Source organism: Palaemon carinicauda, unplaced genomic scaffold (genome assembly GCF_036898095.1).
Source record: "Palaemon carinicauda isolate YSFRI2023 unplaced genomic scaffold, ASM3689809v2 scaffold72, whole genome shotgun sequence".
Lineage (NCBI taxonomy): Eukaryota > Metazoa > Arthropoda > Malacostraca > Decapoda > Palaemonidae > Palaemon > Palaemon carinicauda.
Genome location: NW_027172005.1, coordinates 190070 through 210000, shown reverse-complemented (window position 1 = coordinate 210000; position 19931 = coordinate 190070).

Genomic DNA, 19931 nt, shown 5'->3' with positions numbered 1-19931 from the left:
TATATATATATATATATAAAAGCATGTTTAATTAACTGTAGTTTCTTTCCCTGATTTTGTCAACATCTTTTCAACGGTCAAGTGATTATTGTATACCCCAACCATTTTTTTTTTTTTTTTTTTTTTTTAAGCAGGTGTTGAATAACCCGTTGTTTTATGCAAGAACACATTCCTCGTTTCAGAAATCATTCTTTTTCTTTTACAGCATAGTCTGGTTTCCTTGCTTTCAATTATGTCCTTTTTCAATAAACTCAAAATCGTAACCATGTTTTCTGAAAAAAACTTTTCATCATGACTGATTTCATAATAAATAAATTCATGGTCACAAACTTTATAAGGCCTTGTAAATAAATTTATTATTATTATTATTATTATTATTATTATTATTATTATTATTATTATTATTATTATTATTTGCTAAGCTTCAACCCTAGTTGGAACAGCAGGATGCTATAAGCCCAGGGGCCTCAACAAGGAAAATAGCCCAGTGAGGAAAGGAAACAAGGAAGAATAAAATATTTTAAGAACATCAACAACCTTTAAAAATATTTCCTATATGAACTATAAATTCTTTAACAAAACAAGAGAAAGAAAATTATAAAAGAATAGCGTGCCCGAGTGTACCCTCAAGCAAGAGAACTCTAACCCAAGACAGTGGAAGACCATGGTACAGAGGCTATGGCACTACCCGAGACTAGAGAACAGTGGAAGACCATGGTACAGAGGCTATGGCACTACCCAAGACAAGAGAACAGAGGAAGATCATGGTACAGAGGCTATGGCACTACCCAAGACTAGAGAACAGTGGAAGACCATGGTACAGAGGCTATGGCACTACCCGAGACTAGAGAACAGTGGAAGACCATGGTACAGAGGCTATGGCACTACCCAAGACAAGAGAACAGAGGAAGATCATGGTACAGAGGCTATGGCACTACCCGAGACTAGAGAACAGTGGAAGACCATGGTACAGAGGCTATGGCACTACCCAAGACAAGAGAACAGTGGAAGACCATGGTACAGAGGCTATGGCTCTACCAAAGACTAGAGAACAGTGGAAGACCATGGTACAGAGGCTATGGCACCACCCAAGACTAGAGAACAGTGGATGACCATGGCACAGAGGCTATGGCCCTACCCAAGACTAGAGAACAATGGTTTGAATCTGAATAGGATTCTTTTCCTTAAACCCAGAATTCAGGACAACCATTTTCAAGAAGGGTCATCCAAGTCATTCCATAAACCGGGCAGGACAACACATTCCTCGACGCCATCTTGAAAACATCACTTAACGATGTTGACACAATTAATGAAAGAAACTACAGCTACTAATAGAGAAGAATGAGTGAATGTATTGCCCTGTGGAACACGTACAGTGTTACATTATTATTATTATCATTATTATTATTACTATCCAAGCTACAACCCTAATTGGAAAAGCAAGATGCTATAAGCCCAGGGGCTCCAATAGGGAAAAATGGCCCAGCGAGGAAAGGAAATAACAAAATAAATAAATGAGGAGAACAAATTAACAATAAATCATTCTAAAAAAAAGTAACAACGTCAAAACAGATATGTCCTATATAAACTATTAACAACATCAAAAACAAATATGTCATAAATAAACTATAAAAAGACTCATGTCCGCCTGGTCAACAAAAAAGCATTTGCTCCAACTTTGAACTTTTGAAGTTCTACTGATTCAACCACCCGATTAGGAAGATCATTCCACAACTTGGTAACAGCTGGAATAAAACTTCTAGAGTTCTGCGTAGTATTGAGCCTCGTGATGGAGAAGGCCTGGCTATTAGAATTAACTGCCGGCAGATTTTCAAAGATTTCATTATTAAATCTAATAACGGTAATATGACCAAATTAATTTTAAGAATATAGAGAAACTAATGACGTTGTTCTTTACACAGACGAAATTTGTTTGAAGTTCTTTTAATACTAAATTTTAAGAATTCTGTTATCCAACAGAGTAAGTTTAAATTACATTTGTTTCAAATAACATTGTCAAAAATAATGTAACAGCTGTGAAAGGGGTTATTGAAGGATATTAATAAACTACCTGGAATGCTGTTCAATTTCCCTGAGACTATATATATATATATATATATATATATATATATATATATATATATATATATATATATATGTATATATATATATATATATATATATATATATATATATATATATATATATATACAGTATATGTATATATATATATATATATATATATATATATATATATGTATATATATATATATATATATATATATATATATATATATATATATATATATATATACAGTATATGTATATATATAAAGTATATGTATATATAGATATATATATATATACTGTATATATATAAAAATAAATATATATACATATATATATATATATATATATATATATATATATATATATATATATATATATATATATATATATATATATATTACGTCAATAAGTCTTATTTCGGGGGACGTTTCAGCTCCCTCCTAATAGCCAATCCTTTATTTGCCGTAGGATACCACCATTTCCGTTCGAGAAAGTATAAAATTGCGCACACGCGCCCTTATGGCCAACAGACAATCGAAAATCCTACTTGAGACCAGTAGCCGCTGGAAGGACACCTTAGGACACCCAAACACAGTAGCTGAATAGGATACTTCGACGCCTCATTGGAAACAAAGAACTTCAAGGCAGTGAAACGTTGACTTGTAAGTTATAATAGCATGTGGTTCAATGAATATTCAGTTCCCAAATCTATTTCTTTCTTATAAGTGAAATTCGGTGTTTATATAGTTGAAATATATATATATATATATATATATATATATATATATATATATATATATATATATATATATATATATATATATACTGTATATATATATATATATATATATATATATATATATATATATATATATATATATATATGTATACATACAGACACATATATATACATACATACATATATATATATATATATATATATATATATATATATATATATATATATATATATATATGTATGTATGTATATATATGTGTCTGTATGTATACATATATATATATATATATATATATATATATATATATATATATATATATATATATACAGTATATATATATATATATATATATATATATATATATATATATACTGTATATATATGTGTATATATATATATATATATATATATATACATATATATACAGTATATATATATATATATATATATATATATATATATATACAGTATATATATATATATATATATATATACTGTATATATATGTATATATATATATATATATATATATATATATATATACTGTATATATATATATATATATATATATATATATATATATATATATATATACAGTATATATATATATATATATATATATATATATATATATATACATATATATATACAGTATATATATATATATATATATATATATATATATATATATATATATATATATATATACATATATATATATGTATATATATGTATATATATATATATATATATATATATATATATATATATATATATATATATATATATATATACTGTATATATATGTATATATATATATATACACATATATATACAGTATATATATATATATATATATATATATATATATATATATATATATATATATATATATATATATATATATACTGTATATATATAAATAACACACGCTATCGTATTAATATATAGATAATGTCTTTCAGGTTTCGTTGGATATGGAGCCCAGACTGGAGCCAATCGCCGCCTCTTCAACAAACTCACGCATGAGACGTTAGTAATGAAGCTTATTAGTTGTTTTAATTGTAAATATGAATATCTTTATCCACTAATAGAAAGCTCTCTCTCTCTCTCTCTCTCTCTCTCTCTCTCTCTCTCTCTCTCTCTCTCTCTCTCTCTTCTTAGAAAGTTTTCATTTGCCCTTCTCTGGTTGGAAATATACTTATGTTAATTTTTTATCTATTCCTCGGTCTTTTACAGTCATTTTTTTTTTTTTGTATTATCCTTTTTATTCAAAACAATCCTATTACCTTTTTTGTTTTTATACATATAAGATTAATAAGCTTTTTCTCTATCCCTATTCTTTCCCAAACTTGAGCCCAGTATCCATTAGTTCCCCTAAATGTGTCCAGACGGCCATTACATAGAATCTATCGTTTTCAAGCTTCCATCTTCATCAGCCATCTTGTATTTGCAGGTTCGACTTCCTCAGCCAGAGTCTCGAACAACGGTCAGCCCGTCTGTCACACCATCAGAGTATTTGGGCCCCACAATATATTCCTTCATTTCGACACCAGAATGCCCAGTTTGAATGTGGCAAACGCTCAAAACCACAACGGTAAGAATTTGCTTTCTTCCCTTGGAAAACTTTTATGAAATCATTGACATTTCTCTTTTTATCATTGTTTAAGATACCTGGTATTGAGAGAGTGAAAACACGCATACGTAGACCTACCTATACAAACATTTGTTAGACATAAGTAGGCCTATGTGTTTTTAACTTTAATAACTAATTCCTTTTGTTGATTAAACCTGTTTCTACCAGGCCAAAGGATTCAGACATTAGCGCCAAGTAGAAATAAAGGTAAAATATTTGACTTAGTAGGCCTAAAAGGGTTTAAGGAAAAAAATTGTTTATCTTATTTCTGCTATGTGCTAAGGATCTCATTGCTTATTTGAATAAAAATATATTATATAGCCTACATACACACATACTCACACACACGCGCTATATATATATATATATATATATATATATATATATATATATATATATATATATATATATTAGCATATATATATTAGCATATATATATATATATATATATATATATATATATATATATATATATATATATATATATATATATATATTAGCAAAGCTACAACCCTATTTGGAAAAGCAAGATGCTATAAAAGCCCAAGGGCTCCAATAGGGACAAATAGCCCAGTGAGGAAAGGAAATAAGGAAATGAATAAACGATATACGAAGTATGAAAAATTAAGATAAAGTATTTTAGACACATTGACAACATTAAAACAGATATTTGATATAAAAACTATAAAAGGACTTAAGTAAACTTGTTCTACTTAAAAAAATTTGCTGCGTGTTTGAACTTTTGAACTTGTAACGTTTCAACTACCCGATTAGGAAGATCATTCCACACACACATACACACACACACACACACATATATATATATATATATATATATATATATATATATATATATATATATATATATATGTATGTATTTATATATATATATATATATATATATATATATATATATATATATATATATATATATATATATATATCATCAGCCGTTACTAGTCCACTGCAGAACAAAGGCCTCAGATATATCCTTCCACTTGCGTTTTGTATGGTATTTCGGTGCCAATCCTCGCCCGCAAACTTCCTTAATTTGTCGACCCATCGTCTTCTCTTCCTTCCCCTGATTCATTTACAATCCCTAGGGACTCATTATTATTATTATTATTATTATTATTATTATTATTATTATTACCTGCTAAGCTACAACTCTTGTTGGAAAAGCAGGATGCTATAAGCCCGAGGGCTCCAGCAGGGAAAATAACTTAGTGAGGAGAGGAAATAAGGAAATTACGAGAGAAGTAGTATCCTATACACACACTCATATACCTCATATATATATACATATATATATATATATATATATATATATATATATATATATATATATATATATATATATATATATATATAAATATATATATATATATATATATATATATATATATATATATATATGTGTGTGTGTATATGTATGTGTACTGTAGTCATATTTCATCCAATATTAGGGCCTTGATATCTTACAGTCACTTGAATAAATTTGAATAAATTGTTATATACATTCTCACGTTTTAGTTATGCAATAATGTACTTAATCCTTCGTTTCTTTGACAGCTATTTGCATTAAGATGTACGAAATCATCGTCACGGACAGAATCCACTCCGGTGATGTGGTGATCTTGGAATCAGCCGAAAATAACAAATATTTAAGCGGGGCTCCAACTTCAGGCTCAACTTCATCAGGAACCGTTCAATTCGTCGTAAGTTTTAGGCCGGGAGTACACTAGCGACTCTGTGGCGCCACGAAGCCACGCCACGCCTGTGGCGGGACTCTGTGGCGCCACAAAGCCACGCCACGGCTGTGGCGGGGATGAGCGACATAGAGCCACAGTCGCTAGTTTGCGCGGGAAAACTTGAAAACAATGGAAACCTATGGGAGACCACATCCCCGCCACACGATGATGTGGCTTTGTGGCGCCACAGAGTCGTCACAAAGCCACGCCCCCACGCCTGTGGCGGGGATGAGCGACAGAGAGCCACAGTCGTTGCCGCAGTCGCTAGTTTGCGCGGGAAAACTTGAAAACAATGGAAACCTATGGGAGACCACATCCCCGCCACACGATGCTGTGGCTTTGTGGCGCCACAGAGTCGCTAGTGTGCTCCCGGCCTTATGAGAAATTCTCGTTTATATAATTTTGATAATAGTAATAAGAATATTCAGTATGGTGATGATAATAATGATGACACTAACAAATCAGAGATATGCTCACTATTAATATATCTAATGCTGACAAAGATATTGAATAGAAGAAAAAAATAGTATAAATTTCAACTTTTAATCCTAACCAGAGTGGAACAGGCAACGGACTGGGGTTAACTGCCTCCAACGACCCCAGACTTTTCGTGATTAGCAAGGAACTGGGCTCCCAGTCCTGCACAATCCGCCACAAGCAGACAGGTGAGTTCGTTTGAGTCACGTGACCGAAGGGAAGCCTGAGGAATGCAATAATAAAGGCTATTTTCAGATTCCCATTATGGAAATAGTAACAAATCTGATATATTGTGTGTAGTTTTACTAATGGCACCAGCCACCCGTTGAGATACTACCGCTAGAGAGTTATGGGGTCCTTTGACTGGCCAGACACTGCTACATTGGATCCATCTCTCTGGTTACAGCTCACTTTCCCTTTGCCTACACATCCATCGAATAGCCTGGCCTATTCTTTCCACATTCTCCTCTGTCCTCATCCACTTGACAACACTTATATTACCAAACAATTCATCTTTACTCAAAAGGTTAACTACTACACTAAAATTATTCAGTGGCTACTTTCCTCTTAGTAAGGGAAGGAGAGACTCTTTAGCTATGGTAAACAGCTCTTTAAGGAGGACACTCCAAAATCAAACCATTGTTCTCCAATCTTGGAAAGTGCCATAGCCTCTGTACCATGGTCTTCCACTGTCTTGGGTTAGAGTTCTCTTGCTTGAGGGTACACTATTCTATCTTATTTCTCTTCCTCTGTTTTGTTTAATATTTCATAATCTATAAGTGGAAGATCTATTTCAATATTGTTACTGTTTTTGAAATATTTTATATTGTAAATAATTTCTCTCGTAGTTTATTTCCTTATTTACTTTCCTCACTGAGCTATTTTCCCTGTTATTATTATTATTATTATTATTATTATTATTATTATTATTATTATTATTATTACTATCCAAGCTACAACCCTAATTGGAAAAGCAAGATGCTATAAGCCCAGGGGCTCCAATAGGGAAAAATAGCCCAGTGAGGAAAGGAAATAAGGAAATAAATAACTGAAGAGAACAAATTAACAATAAATCATTCTAAAAAAAGTAATGTCAAAAGAGATATGTCATATATAAACTATTAACAACGTCAAAAAACAAATATGTCATATATAAACTATAAAAAGACTCATGTCCGCCTGGTCAACAAAAAAGCATTTGCTCCAACTTTGAACTTTTGAAGTTCTGCTTTTCCAAATAGGGTTTTATTTACCTAGTAATAAGAAAATTAATAATTTTCGCATTATTTCATCTTACAGGATTATATTTGTGCGCCTCGAATAACAACAGCATCTCACTTTCCACTTCGGAGAATAGCACATCTTTCGAAACATATCGATGCCATCATCCTTGACTGAAGACTTCAATTGCAGTGTTGCCAGATGGGTTAGTCTAAATATCCCTAAAACTCATGATGAAAAATCCCCAAAACCACAATAAAATCCCCATTTCCAGAAAGGTATTTGCTTCTGATCATGTATGGAAAATCCCCAAAAACCACACAAAAATCCCCATTTCCAGAAATGTATTTTCTTCTGATCATGTATGTTTTACTAATATAAAAATGACTCACTTATACTTCATGTAATTCTAAGTAAACTAATTGCAATAATATAAAGGTTTACTCATCTCTGTTTCTTCTTTATAGAAATATGTACAGAATATCGTCATCAGTCATTCAAAAATCTCCAAATCTAGGGATAAATCCCCATACCTGGCACCACTGTTCAATAGAGATGCAGTAATTAGATAGATTCAGAAACCCATAAGCGTAGCCAGACAGCCAGCCAGAACCCATTCAAGGCGTTAGGAAGGATAACTATCTCTTCCTGGTTTAACCCTTTTACCCCCAAAAGGACGTACTGGTACGTTTCACAAAACTCATCCCTTTACCCCCATGGACGTACCGGTACGTCCTCGCAAAAAAAATGCTATAAAATTTTTTTTTTTCATATTTTTGATAATTTTTTGAGAAAATTCAGGCATTTTCCAAGAGAATGAGACCAATCTGATCTCTCTATGACAAAAATTAAGGTTGTTAGAGCAATTTAAAAAAAAATATACTGCAAAATGTGCTGGGGAAAAAATAACCCCCTGGGGGTTAAGGGTTGGAAATTTCCAAAGAGCCCGGGGGTAAAAGGGTTAATCAGCTGAAGTACCACACCCTTATATCAAGATTAAAAAATCATGTGAACAGATAAAGCTATATACAAAATTGACTAGAATTATAGGCTACTTAAAAAGGATTAACGAAACTTTGTCCAAGAGACGCTAAAAAAAAAAAAAAAAAAAAATATTTGTACCGACGGAACAATAATGTACAAGTAGCCTCTTTGATAAATATCAAAATTCATTTATAGTTCTCAATACTGCAATCATAATAGGCCTACTTGCCGAGTTCCAGTGTGGAAGTCTTATTATTTTACTTGGTTATCTAAATAAATGCTACTTTGAGGAACGTAGTATAGTATTTATTCTTTTGAAAACCTAAATTTCATTCTAGAATGTCGATAGGAATCAATGAATACATGACTGAATTTCTAGAAGAATTGGCACCCCAGAATTCAATAGATTGGCGAGTGTATGCCAAGACTAGGCCTACCCAAAATGTTACGGTAGTAGACTACCTTAAATCATAATCAAAATTGTAATAAATTGAATTAAAATGTGTGATTATGCTAACATGGTGATGATGATTGTCCTACTCCAACTAAAATGTCTTAAGAAGTGTAATAATCATAAGTAAGTTCAGAGTTACTCGGATAAACTCAATCGTGAATCTCATCATTTATTTATTTCCTTATTTCCTTTCCTCACTGATATTGAAAATTTTACATTTATAAGGAGTTAAAAAATCCCCCGAAGAAAAAAATCCCCCAAGGAAAAAATCTCTCATGGAAAAAATTCCCCCAGCAATAACACCCAGGAGGAAAAAATTCCCAGAAGATAAAATCCCCGAGGAAAAAATCCCCAAAAATCCCCGATGGAGAAAAATCCCCCGAGGAAAAAATCTCTCATGGAAAAAATCCCTCCAGCAATAACACCCCGGAGGAAAAAATCCCCCAAAGATAAAATCCCAGAGGAAAAAATCCCCAAAAATCCTCCAAAGAAAAAATCCCCCGAAGAAAAAATCCCCCGAGGAAAAAATCTCTCATGGAAAAAAATCCCTCCAGCAATAACACCCCAGAGGAAAAAATCCCCCGAAGATAAAATCCCAGAGGAAAAAATCCCCAAAAATCCTCCAAAGAAAAAATCCCCGAAGAAAAAAATCCCCGAGGCAAAAATCTCTCATGGCAAAAATCCCCCCCAGCAATAACACCCCGGAGGAAAAAATTCCCAGAAGATAAAATCCCCGAGGAAAAAATCCCGAGGAAAAATTCTCTCATGGAAAAAATCCCTCCAGCAATAACACCCCGGAGGAAAAAATTCCCAGAAGATAAAATCCCCGAGGAAAAAATCCCCCGAAGAAAAAATCCCTCGAGGAAAAATTCTCTCATGGAAAAAATCCCTCCAGCAATAACACCCCGGAGGAAAAAATTCCCAGAAGATAAAATCCTCGAGGAAAAAATCCTCCGAAGAAAAAATCCCCCGAGGAAAAATTCTCTCATGGAAAAAATCCCTCCAGCAATAACACCCCGCAGGAAAGAATTCCCAGAAGATAAAATCCTCGAGGAAAAAATCCCCCGAAGAAAAAATCCCCCGAGGAAAAATTCTCTCATGGAAAAAATCCCTCCAGCAATAACACCCCGGAGGAAAAAATTCCCAGAAGTTAAAATCCCCGAGGAAAAAATCCCCCGAAGAAAAAATCCCCCAAGGAAAAATTCTCTCATGGAAAAAATCCCTCCAGCAATAACACCCCGGAGGAAAAAATTCCCAGAAGATAAAATCCCTGAGGAAAAAATCCCCGAGGAAAAATTCTCTCATGGAAAAAATCCCTCCAGCAATAATACCCCGGAGGAAAAAATTCCCAGAAGATAAAATCCTCGAGGAAAAAATCCCCCGAAGAAAAAATCCCCCGAGGAAAAATTCTCTCATGGAAAAAATCCCTCCAGCAATAACACCCCGGAGGAAAAAATTCCCAGAAGATAAAATCCTCGAGGAAAAAATCCCCCGAAGAAAAAATCCCCCGAGGAAAAATTCTCTCATGGAAAAAATCCCTCCAGCAATAACACCCCGGAGGAAAAAATTCCCAGAAGATAAAATCCCCGAGGAAAAAATCCCCCGAGGAAAAATTCTCTCATGGAAAAAATCCCTCCAGCAATAACACCCCGGAGGAAAAAATTCCCAGAAGATAAAATCCTCGAGGAAAAAATCCCCCGAAGAAAAAATCCCCGAGGAAAAATTCTCTCATGGAAAAAATCCCTCCAGCAATAACACCCCGGAGGAAAAAATTCCCAGAAGATAAAATCCCCGAGGAAAAAATCCCCCGAAGAAAAAATCCCCCGAGGAAAAATTCTCTCATGGAAAAAATCCCTCCAGCAATAACACCCCGGAGGAAAAAATTCCCAGAAGATAAAATCCTCGAGGAAAAAATCCCCCGAAGAAAAAATCCCCCGAGGAAAAATTCTCTCATGGAAAAAATCCCTCCAGCAATAACACCCCGGAGGAAAAAATTCCCAGAAGATAAAATCCCCGAGGAAAAAATCCCCCGAAGAAAAAATCCCCCGAGGAAAAATTCTCTCATGGAAAAAATCCCTCCAGCAATAACACCCCGGAGGAAAAAATTCCCAGAAGATAAAATCCCCGAGGAAAAAATCCCCCGAGGCAAAAATCTCTCATGGCAAAAATCCCCCCCAGCAATAACACCCCGGAGGAAAAAATTCCCAGAAGATAAAATCCCCGAGGAAAAAATCCCCCGAGGAAAAATTCTCTCATGGAGAAAAATCCCTCCAGCAATAACACCCCGGAGGAAAAAATTCCCAGAAGATAAAATCCTCGAGGAAAAAATCCCCCGAAGAAAAAATCCCCCGAGAAAAAATTCTCTCATTGAAAAAATCCCTCCAGCAATAACACCCCGGAGGAAAAAATTCCCAGAAGATAAAATCCTCGAGGAAAAAATCCCCCGAAGAAAAAATCCCTCGAGGAAAAATTCTCTCATGGAAAAAATCCCTCCAGCAATAACACCCCGGAGGAAAAAATTCCCAGAAGATAAAATCCCCGAGGAAAAAATCCCCCGAAGAAAAAATCCCCCGAGGAAAAAATCTCTCATGGAAAAAATCCCTCCAGCAATAACACCCCGGAGGAAAAAATCCCCCGAAGATAAAATCCCAGAGGAAAAAATCCCCAAAAATCCCCGATGGAGAAAAATCCCAAGAGGAAAAAATCCTCCAAAGAAAAAATCCCCCGAGGAAAAATCCCCCGAGGAAAAAATCCTCCAAAGAAAAAATCCCCCGAGGAAAAATCCCCGAAGAAAAAATCCCCCGAGGAAAAAATTCCCCAAGGAAAATATCCCCCAAGGAAAATATCCCCCATGGCAAAATCCCCCCCAGTAATAACACCCCGGAGAAAAAAATCCCCCAACACCAAATTTAAATGTATATATACAAGCAAAAGCTTTCAATAGGGAAATTAAAATGAAATAAAATCGAAGAATATTGAGTCCTTAAAAGAGTAGATTGCTCATTTATGCAAACGGTTTCCTTTAAATACTTCAAAAACTTTCATCTGGAGACTTTTAAACCAGGAGAAATAAAAACAAACTACTTCAGAATAGAACTTGTTTAAAACGTAAAATATCTCATCTTACGTTAAATACTTCAGTTAGGAAACTTTAAAACTCTCTCATTAGTTTTCTGTGTTATGGCTTCTTTTCCAGCCTTATCTTACCAGACTGTTAGCAAAGATACTTCCAAGCGAACTCTTCGCCATATCTTACCACTGTATTTATGTCTGAAAATATATAAAATCATTAACCCAATGGAATATATTAGCTCTAATAGAGGTGGAATGAAAATATTTTATGAAGGCTATGTTTATCTGAAACCAAAAAGGAATTGGCCAACAATATATCTTATGAGTGTGAATTACGACGTTCGAGGTCACAAAGCAAAGCCAAAGTAAAAGTGAAAGACAATGAAGTACTCAGTAAATTGCATGAGCATACACATGGCCTAAATGTGAACCGAATAGAAAATATTAAAGCACTGAAAGACATGAAGAGAAGAGCTAGAGATATACAAGAGACTCATCAACGAATTTCTCAGGGCGTTGAGGGTGTGACGGTGCCGAGTAAGGGTGTGAACTCAAAGGCAGGTTGGAAACGACTGAGTTATATTATTGTAAAACATTCTCCTTATATACAAAACCTCAAGGCAACAGGACATAACAAGTTCACAAGACAGACAATATTACAGAGGAAAAACCAGAAAGGAATTTTCATGTTCGTTTTAGTGCGAGGGAGGAGCGAAGATACAAGCATAATATATACAAAAGGAATTATGTACAATTGTGTGAAACACGGTTGGTACAAGGTATGGATGAAAGTGTTTCAGCAAGTCTGCCGACTTAAAGCCATTTGAGAAAAAACCTTCGACAGTGTAGACAACGAAGCCACCACAATTCACTTCCTGTGCCTCAAAATACTGATGAGATGGTTAATTTAATGGAATTATGGTAGATTTTGAAAAAAAAAAAAAAAAAAGCTTTGATGAATAGCATCATAATAGTATTTCGTTATACAGAAATCAAAGGTCGATTCTTCCACTTTAGCCAGAATATTTACAGAAAGATTAAGGATATACCAGATAAAGTAGCTGAAGCTTTTGAGGTCATTGCAGAATATTTTACCTGAAGAATCAAATGAGGTACTGGATTATTTTGAAGACACTTATATCGGCAAACCAACTCGAAGATTCAGGAGACCCGCAAGATTTGACGTAAGTGTTTGGAGTACGTATTTTTATTTTTATTATTATTATTATTAAATGCTAAGCTACAACCCTAGTTGGAAAAGCAGGATGCTATAAGCCCAGGGGCCTCAACAGGGAAAATAGCCCAGTGAGGAAAGGAAACAAGGAAAAATAATTTTTTTTAAGAACAGTAACAACATTAAAATAAGTATTTCGTATATTATTATTATTATTATTATTATTATTATTATTATTATTATTAAATGCTAAGCTACAACCCTAGTTGGAAAAGCAGGATGCTATAAGCCCAGGGGCCCCAACAGGGAAATTAGCCCAGTGAGGAAAGGAAATAAGGAAAAATAAAATATTTTAGGAATAATAACAATTTCAAAATAAATATTTCATATTTAAACTATAAAAACTTTAACAGAACAAGGGGAACAGAAACCAGATAGAATAGTGTGCCCGAGTGTACCCTCAAGCAAGAGAACTCTAACCCAAGGCAGTGGAAGACCATGGTACAGAGGCTATGGCACTACCCAAGACTAGAGATCAATGGTTTGATTTTGGAGTGTCCTTCTCCTAGAAGAGCTGATTATTCAGGAATGAATAATGCAGTGGAAGGTTGGCATCGAAGTTTTGCTTTATTGGTTGTTTCCATTCTAACATTTGGACTTTCATACATTGTATATGAAAAAAATAGGCTTTATAGGAAATTTATGTCACTCAGTTCCTTGCTGTTCATCCTCGAGTGCTGATGAAGCATATAAGAACACTGCTCTACGGATTAAAAATGTTATAGATGATTTGGAAAATCGTTCAATTGTAGTTTTTTTTTTTTTTTAAAGGAATAGCTTTTTAATCTTACTTTCTAAATTAATAGTAATTGACAAACTCTTAACCTTTTAGCTTTTAATCTTAGGTTTTGAATCATGCTTAATTACATTATAGATTATGCTGTCATTTTGTTTTATATATCGACTTTTTTTTAATTTGTTGTATGAAAATATAATATATTACTTTAATGATATTTTAATTTGTTGTATGAAAATATATATTACTTTAATGATATTTTAATTTGTTTTATGAAAATATAATATATTACTTTAATGATATTTTAATTTGTTGTATGAAAATATAATATATTACTTTAATGATATTTTAATTTGTTGTAAGAAAATATAATATATTACTTTAATGATATTTTAATTTGTTGTATGAAAATATATATTACTTTAATGATATTTTAATTTGTTTTATGAAAATATAATATATTACTTTAATGATATTTTAATTTGTTGTATGAAAATATAATATATTACTTTAATGATATTTTAATTTGTTGTAAGAAAATATAATATATTACTTTAATGATATTTTAATTTGTTGTAAGAAAATATAATATATTACTTTAATGATATTTTAATTTGTAGTATGAAAATATAATATATTACTTTAATGATATTTTAATTTGTTGTAAGAAAATATAATATATTACTTTAATGATATTTTAATTTGTTGTATGAAAATATAATATATTACTTTAATGATATTTTAATTTGTTGTATGAAAATATATTACTTGAATGATATTTTAATTTGTTGTATGAAAATATAATATATTACTTGAATGATATTTTAATTTGTTGTATGAAAATATAATATATTACTTGAATGATACTTTAATTTGTTGTATGAAAATATAATATATTACTTTAATGATACTTTAATTTGTTGTATGAAAATATAATATATTACTTTAATGATACTTTAATTTGTTGTATGAAAATATAATATATTACTTTAATGATATTTTAATTTGTTGTATGAAAATATAATATATTACTTTAATGATATTTTAATTTGTTGTATGAAAATATAATATATTACTTTAATGATATTTTAATTTGTTGTATGAAAATATAATATATTACTTTAATGATATTTTAATTTGTTGTATGAAAATATGATATATTACTTTAATGATATTTTAATTTGTTGTATGAAAATATGATATATTATTTTAATGATATTTTAATTTGTTTTATGAAAATATAATATATTACTTTAATGACACTTTAATTTGTTGTATGAAAATATAATATATTACTTTAATGATATTTTAATTTGTTGTATGAAAACATAATATATTACTTTAATGATATTTTAATTTGTTTTATGAAAATATAATATATTACTTTAATGATACTTTAATTTGTTGTATGAAAATATATATTACTTTAATGATATTTTAATTTGTTGTATGAAAATATAATATATTACTTTAATGATATTTTAATTTGTTGTATGAAAATATAATATATTACTTTAATGATATTTTAATTTGTTGTATGAAAATATAATATATTACTTTAATGATACATGTTTTTATTTTTTACCTTACAGGGGGACTTTTTCCTGAGGGGAATTATTGCTGGGGGGATATTTTCCCTGGGGGATTTTTCCTCGGGGGGATATTTTCCTAGAACCGTGTCATCAGTTTCATATTCAATATTTTCTAAGAAAGCATCCTTCATACTTTTAACTGACACAGTGGTTCAATCACTCATTTACGATGATTCATCTCAATGCCGTCCGCTGATAACTCTATGAAATTCTCGAGTTGCTTTCGATTCATCCTTTTGCCTTCACTGACATCATCAGCCAAGCCAAAGGGGCTTAGATGTGGCTTCCAAAGTTCGCATATCAAAAGCCTTCCCCTCATCTAAAGCTTCTGTTAATGATTCAATGAATTCAGTTGTAGAGGCAGTATGGGCAATATTAGCATCTACTTTACCACTATCATCTTTAGCTGTCTCTTTCCTAACGACATTGATTGCATGTGGCACGTGACATCTATTGCATTATTATTATTATTATTATTATTATTATTATTACTTGCTAAGCTACAACCCTAGTTGGAAAAGCAAGATGCTATAAGCCCAGGGGCCCCATCAGAGAAAATAGCTCAATGAGGAAAGGAAACCAGGAAAAATAATATATCTTAAGAACAATGACATTTAAATAAATATTTCCTATATAAACTATGAAAACTTTAACAAAACTAGAAAAAGAGAAACCAGATAGAATAGTGTGCCCGAGTGTACCCTCAAGCAAGAAAACTCTAACCCAAGACAGTGGAAGACCATGGTGCAGAGGCTATGGTACTACCCAAGACTAGAGAACAATGGTTTAATTTTGGAGTGTCTTTCTCCTAGAAGAGCTGCTTACCATTGCTAGAGAGTCCCTTCTACCCTTACCAAGTGGAAAGCAGCCACTGAACAATTAGAGTACAGTAGTTAACCACTTGGGTGAAGAATTTTTGGTAATCTCAGCATTATCATGTGTATGAGGACAGAAGAGAATCTTTAAGAAATATGCCAGATTATTCGGTGTATGTGTAGGCAAAGTGAAAAGGAACCGTAACTAGAGAGAAGGATCCAATGTTGTACTGTCTGGCCAGTCAAAGGACCCCATAACTCTCTAGCGGTAGTATCTTAATGGGTTAAGTCTGACATATAATTTTTCTAGTTTTACTCGGCTGCACAGCCTTGTTAAAAAAAAATTTTCTGCGTTATCAGTCGCTACTATGCGAAATGTCTCATTATTTGTATCTCCTATATAACAGAAGAAACAATCAGATTTTACATAAAGTGTAATTGCGTATACTTGCTCCTGTATTTTTTTCTTGGGATAATCTCTAAGTACGTTTTTTGTAGCTTATCATAAACCTGCTTAGGGTAATCAACTGGTAACATCTTAAAGTTAAAAGTTGCGGGTCTCCACTCAGACGATCTACATCATTCTGCTCGGGCGACCATAAGCCAGCAGGGGCTATCACTATCCCCCTCTAACCTCCTCCTAGGCGCCACCCTGGGGAGTAACCCCCCCCCCCCCCCACCCGGTAGAAGATCTCACAGTATCTACGTCCTGGCGGGGACGCGAACTCGGGCCCTCTGAAACAGAAGCCCGCGACGCTACCAACCTTGCTATCTTCTATGCCATTTACCATTTTTACCTTTTAAACTGTTTGCTGAAGCTTCTTCAGTTACAAAGTAACTTCTTATTCAGAAGAACTATTTAAAATATGGAAATAGAATTGCAAGGAGGAGATGGGACTGGACGCCTGGTGGGAGGAGATCAAGAGGTAGACCACGTAAACGCTGGAGGCATGGAATTGAAGAGATTCTGACAAAGAACAACATGCCAACAATTGAACAGCTGGGAAGAGAGGGAATTTTTGAAAACAGAATTGAGTGTAGAAGACAACTGATTCCACTGACAGGCTGAAAGCCTACCTGGGAGTGGAAGTGAAGTGAAGTGAGGTGATTTAAAATATGTTGTACAAGTTTATTGAAACTACCGTCAGTAGGATTCACAACAAATGCCCCTGAAGAGTGTGACTGAAGACACATAAAACTATCTAAAGATGTTTTCTCTTCGGATCGGAGGCAATCTATAAGAAATTTTCATCAAACCTGTAACTGAAAAAATACATCTTTTCAAATTTTATGTCATTAAAGCATTTTTTAACAGATTCTTTTCCAGTTTTTAAAAATTGTGTGGTGGCAAGTTTCATTCTGCAGTTTCCTTCAGTATATGTAAGCATGGTATATGTCTCGTTTTCCTAGTTTCAGTCTCTAGAAAAAGAATCAAAATGGTGATAGACTCAATAATATTCTTTTAAAATGTTTAAAATTTGCATAATTATCATACAATAACTGGACCAAGAAATTTTGAAATTTGAACTTTGACCTTTGAATCCAGTGACCTTTCCCGTTGACGTCACTGACCTCAACCTCTCAGATACATAGATCATCCTTGACCATTATTGCATACCCTTTTATTGGTGAACGTTTAGTAATAATACCTCTAAAAGCAATGTAGAAAAAAAAAATTCCTATATCATGATCAAGACTTCAGCTGCCAATATGGTTGCCATAATGGCTTCCAAACCAATCTATATTTGAGCTCATCATAATCTTAATTCGTTAATCACATTCCAATACAACACTTCTAGACCTCTGTATTATGACCTCTGCACCATCAGTAGAAGAAACTCTTTAGCTATGGTCAGCAGCTCTTCTAGGAGAAGGATACTCCAAAATCAAATCATTGTTCTCTAGTCTTGGGTAGTGTCATAGCCTCTGTACCATGGTCTTCCACTGTCTTGGATTAGAGTTCTCTTGCTTGAGGGTACACTCGGGCACACTATTCTATCTTATTTCTCTTCCTCTTGTTTTGTTAAAGTTTTTATAGTTTATTTAAAAAATATTTATTTCAATGTTGTTACGGTTCGTAAGATATATTTTCCCTTGATTCCTTTCTTCACTGGGCTATTTTCCCTGTTGGAGCCTCTGAGCTTATAGCATTCTGCTCTTCCAACTAGGGTTGTAACCTAGCAAGTAATAATAATAATAATTATGTGGCCATCTTGATTTTGGCCTTCCTAACAGGCGTTGAGCTTATCACCCATCATATTCATAATCAGCACAAAAAACGAAAAAGAGACCTCTCCCATATTTGAATACTAAAAAACCCCCGGAGCCCATTTCTTAATACTTGCCCCCAGACTATGCTGAAATAAGGAAATTAAAAGGACAATAGGAGTGATTTTGAACTAGGAAATCCAAAGGTATAGTACTGACTATATTTTCAATAGCTCGTCCACAAATATATATAAGAAAATTCCCAAAAATAAAAAGGGATTTTTTTCCTCCAGGGGACGTTTTCCTCGAGGGATTTTTTCCTTCAGGGGACGTTTTCCTCGAGGGATTTTTTCCTCCAGGGGACGTTTTCCTCGAGCGATTTTTTCCTTCAGGGGACGTTTTCCACGAGGGATTTTTTCCTCCAGGGGACGTTTTCCACGAGGGATTTTTTCCTCCAGGGGACGTTTTCCACGAGGGATTTTTTCCTCCAGGGGACGTTTTCCTCGAGGGATTTTTTCCTCCAGGGGACGTTTTCCTCGAGGGATTTTTTCCTCCAGGGGACGTTTTCCTCGAGGGATTTTTTCCTCCAGGGGACATTTTCCTCGAGGGATTTTCTCCTTCAGGGGACGTTTTCCTCGAGGGATTTTTTCCTTCAGGGGACGTTTTCCTCGAGGGATTTTCTCCTTCAGGGGACGTTTTCCTCGAGGGATTTTTTCCTTCAGGGGACGTTTTCCTCGAGAGATTTTTTCCTTCAGGGGACGTTTTCCTCGAGGGATTTTTTCCTTCAGGGGACGTTTTCCTCGAGGGATTTTTACCTTCAGGGGACGTTTTCCTCGAGGGATTTTTTCCTTTAGGGGACGTTTTCCTCGAGGGATTTTTTCCTTCAGGGGACGTTTTCCTCGAGGGATTTTTCCTTTAGGGGACGTTTTCCTCGAGGGATT